Raw genomic sequence first — 4,978 nt, 5'->3', positions numbered from 1 at the left:
TCATGTAAATCAGATTACTTTGATTGGAACTCCGTAGCTACAAAATAGTGATTATTACTCCGCGTATCTTAAAACGTGGCAGACTGATTGATAAGTCCATCCGATCTCTGATAAGAATGCAGAAGAAAGAGCTATCATTAGTTTGAAGTAAAATCTATTTATACCTACTGTTTAGTGATGTAATGCCTGCCATATTAGAACAAAAAAAGCGGCTTGATTTTTAGTTAGCTTCCTTTCGCGCTCCGACTTGCTTGCAATAAAAAATTACTTTTTTTTTTGTCTTTTTTTTTTCTCTTTACGTTCTTACCGGATGGCGTAGGACGTCACGTGACGTCTTTTTATTATTATTTAAGTACAAAATAAATCCACAAAGAAAGCATCAAATGACAGACAAATGGTAAATAAAAATTGTTTTCCTTAATACTTTTGGCGGGAAAATGTTTGGTTTAAATCATCACAGTAAAATTGGTCTGATATAAACAACAATGTAAGTCATGATTTAAATGATTTAAAAATACCGTGAAAAAATATTCGCATGAATTTTTTTTTTCGCTTTACACGAGCTTATTGGCACCAGTGTGACCCATGGATACTCGCACGCAACGCCACAGATAAAAACAATTCCTTTGTTGCGATGTAATTCCAGGGACAAAAGCGAGCGTTTTCTTTGGGTCTCTCCTTCGCAAAACTTGGTGACGTAACTGGGTTGTCGCTGTACCCTCCAGTGACGATATCTGAATTCGGCTCATAGATTGGAACCGAACATTGTGTGAGGACTCGATTTGGGCTTGTGATAATCAATAGCCGAACAAGCAATCAGGTAGTGGCCCGTGTCCAATCGCGGCAACGACGAAAATAGCAGAACACTAACAACGTCTGGAACTCAGTGCGTGTCCTGTGCTTTGCCAACCCCAACGCGTGGCTATGATCAATATTAGGGTGTTTTAGTAAACCGTGCTTCCCCCTCCGCTAGCCCTCCGCTACGAAGAAACAGCCACTGCGCCTGCGCGCCGATAGCATTGGCTGTAGAGTTCCGGGTGGAGGAGGGGCTTAGCGGAGCGGGAAATAGAGTCTACTAAAACTCGCTATTACCGGCATATATAGGGTGGTTCAAGTCACCAGGCTCGATCTAAAATGGACCGCAAAATTCGACACCTGCACGTAGCAATCGAAACTTTTCGTCAAAGGTGTATTTCACAAGTCGGTTTTTTTCTTGTAAAATTACAAAGCGTAGCTCTCTTTCTGTAAAAAATAAGGCCAAGAAACTTGCCAGGGTCTACGGCGGGCTGCGACGCAGCCGACAGGAATCCAGTAGCGGGGTGTGTTTGGCGTTCGTATTGAAAGATGAAAAGTTTAGAATGCTACGTGGAGGCGTCGATTTTTACGGTCCATTCTAGATCGAACCTGGTGACTTGAACCACCCTATATTTCACTCCAGATAACGTGGCCGCTTGTTCTGGCTGCGAGTTGAGAGCAGTATTTGCGAACACTACCCCTTTAAATCATCTTGATTATTAATCTGTGCACCCTGCGAAATAATGGTATAATCGAAGTTCCTCTTCTAAGTTATCCAGTAACAAATTTAATCTGGTGTAATATTCAGTAACTAGTCAGTAACAGTAACATTCAGTTATTCAGTAACAGTAATCAGTAATCAGTTAGTGAAACCATCCGCTTCAAGCTTCGCAATCCTTGCTGGTGAGATCCCAAGCCTCCCATTGAACGACCACGGCTATCTTTAGTTCGCAAAGGCGAACAGTCAGAGACTGAACTCACCCACTCCCGACGCCTTCGCAGAAATGAGAAAAGAAAGCGCTATTTTCTCGTTCCGGTGGCTATTCTTCTGTAGGCAAAACTGTAGGGAAAAAAAACACTATTTTCTCGTTGTCGTCCTTGAGTTGTGTACCACAGAGTTGGTCGTGTTGTGTACTTCTACTTCCTCCTTTCTTCTTCTCTTTCTATCGACAGCAGAAATTTTATGAACCTTCAAAACTCCCGAATATTGTTGTAGGGTATTCCGCCATTGCGGCATAGCATCAAATCTTTTTTTTTTTTTTTTTCGGTGCTCGTGTGACTTCGACTGATTATTAGCAGAGGGATTGTTATGGTGCTGGCAACTTTGAAGGCTGCCACGAAGCGGGGTACGAGCACGCGCTCGCGCTCGGGCTCTCGAACAGACCCTCGCTGATCCAGCCCAGCCAGGTCGGCTATGGACCGCTATGCTTGCTCTGTACATAATGTATATAAAGTCTAAATACATGACATTTGCGACAAAGTGAAGAACCTACCACCGCGCTGTTCACGGTGCCATGGCGGAAGTGACGGCGCTAGCGGCGCCGGCATTCGACTGCATCGGTGAGTCCGAATCGAGCAACGGTGCAACATGGCCACTTTACCGCGAACGGCTCGAGTTCTACTTCATCGCAAACGAGGTAAAGTCATCCGAGAAGAAGCGTGCAATAATTTGCACGGTCTGCGGAACGGCAACGTACGCGATTATCCGTTGTCTCTGCTCACCGGCTTTACCCTCCGAGACGAGCTATACGACATCGTCTCGACACTGGTGGCCCACTTTAAACCGAGGCCGTCTGTTATCGTCCAGCGTTTCCACTTATTAAACGCGATCAGCGTCAAAGGGAGAGTATTGCCGACTAGATTGCCGAGCTTCGTCGGTTGTCGGAACACTGCGATTTCGGGCCGACGTTCACACACCCCTGACGAGTGTCGTTTTCGACACGCCCAGTGTCATTTCTGCAAGCTGCGGGGCCACGCGTGAAGTTTAGTCCACGGAAAGCGAAGCAGTCGTCATTGACACCTAAGCCGACAAGTGACAAACGCCCAGGCCAAGGCGGTCGGTGGCGCGACGGTGAGACGGCGGACATGTTCGGCATTTTCCAAGTAACTGCCGAGGTGCCTGCTGTCTGGGTCGTCGTCGAGGTTAACGGAAACCCTTTCGAGACGGAAGTCGACTCGGGAGCCGTGTGTTCCGTGATCAACGAGAGAACTATGCGCCAGCTGCGGTTGTCCAAGCACAAGCTACGCCCTTGTAAACTGCGGCTTCGCACGTACAACCAGCAGGAATTGAAGGTGCCAGGCTCTGTGTTGTCCAGGTCACCTACAAAGGGCGCCAAGAACGACAGCGTCTTGTCGTGATTAAGGGAGCAGGCGTAGGCTTGCTGGACCGAGACTGGTTTAAGGCTCTCAGGATTGAGTTAAAAGTCAATCAACTGCAAGGAAAGTCGAAAAACCAGAGTCCGTGCACATAAACGCATGTAGTTCGGCTAGTTGGTGGTACATACTGTTTGGTGGGAACAGCGCAAATAAGACGTAGGACGAGGTCGAAGAAATACAGAGACAGGGCGCTGACTTACAACTGAAAGTTAAAAGAGAAATAAACACAGAAAGGAGGAACGGGAGAGAACAAACAAATCAAACCAATAACATACGGCATCACCCACGCCCACGCGCCGTCACACGAATCTGCCACACTTTCTTACAAAATCTACCTCGTCATTTGCAAGGGCAACAGAAGGAGCGCTCACACACGTGTCAGCTCCGATAGACGCCATAAAATAAGGTCCGTCTATCTCCCTCGCAGTCTTGTTTTTGTGACGAGACAAAATCTTTATATCATGAAATGACGGCGTGCAGCCACACCTATCACAATGGACCGCTAGGTTCCCTGAGGGCGAGGAACGCAAAGAAAGCGACTGTTCCCTTGCCCTTACGTTTACACAACGCCCAGTCTGACCAATATACACCCTGCCGCACGACAGGGGGATCTGGTACACGACCCCGCTTGCACAAGCGACGTACGGGGTGCGATGCTTGACGTCGCACTGAACGGAAGGGCGTCCCTCTCTACTCACAGCAGCACAATGGTGTGACAGCCTGTGAAGACTGCCATAAAGCGGGACACGAGCACGGGCTCGCGCTCGGCCTCTCGAACAGTCTCTCGCTGATCCAGCCCAGCCAGGTCGGCTATGGACCGCTATGCTTGCTATGTACATACATAATGTATATATAGTCTAAACACGTAACAGGAATCATTGGCTGAGCCTATATAGATGCGACCCTATACCCTTTTGGGGGCACGAAGTGTGTAATAGACCACGACCTACTCTATACTCTATACCTACCCTATAGAGTAGGTGATGGAATAGACGATATGCGTAAAGCCCGAGCTCGATGTATTTGCGTATAGCCGCCTCTATACTAACAATGGCTGGCATATCGTCACAAGACGCGGTCGCTGAAAGTGAAAAGTTAGAGCGGCAGACAGCGGATGAAAGGAGAGGCATGAAACGGGCGCCCCGCTGACCGAAACACGCTTGCCGCGAGCGATGGAATGTCCGCTTGTCCTCCTCGCGTTCCTCAGTCAGTCAGTCAGAGCATCGAGAAACAGGAAATCAAAGGAAGTGTTTCTGGGCCGGTGCCTGGCACGACCGTTTCTTTTCTTGTCGGGTTTGAAAACCATGTATCGGGTCCTCGCCGCTGCAAAAGCTGTGCGCTGACTACAGGCTCCCCAAGAAATGCTTTGTGCTACCAGATCTTCGCGCTCCAAATCTGCGACCGGGCATCCTATGGCTCCATCGTCGAACTGACAGGCTTTGTGACCATAGAGGAGGCTATGGTTTGTGTTGGTCTTGCAAGTAGCGTCAAATGCGCCAGTGCTCGAGGCCCGTATCTCGAGCGGCCCTTGGAAGCAAATGGCGGCGCAGAACTGAAATTAGAGTGAACTAGAATATAGGGGCAGTGGAAAAAGCGGCGGCGGCGCCCCATCGGCCGTGTGAAGTCAGAGGTGTAGACTGCCGCGAGTGGAGCTGTTGTCGAAATCCGGAGGACATGGCTACTTCAACATGGGATATGGCGTGACGTACGTTCTCAGATTGTTTCTGTGGTGTCTGTGATTACATTTTGATTACATCCCCGTCATGGGAAGACACCTTCACTACAGAGACAAAGCCCATCCCTCAAG

The sequence above is a fragment of the Ixodes scapularis genome, unplaced genomic scaffold, assembly GCF_016920785.2.
Source record: "Ixodes scapularis isolate PalLabHiFi unplaced genomic scaffold, ASM1692078v2 PGA_scaffold8__174_contigs__length_109621045, whole genome shotgun sequence".
NCBI classification, from domain to species: domain Eukaryota; kingdom Metazoa; phylum Arthropoda; class Arachnida; order Ixodida; family Ixodidae; genus Ixodes; species Ixodes scapularis.
The sequence above is the reverse complement of the archived record's forward strand: the minus strand, read 5'-3'. Positions refer to the sequence as shown.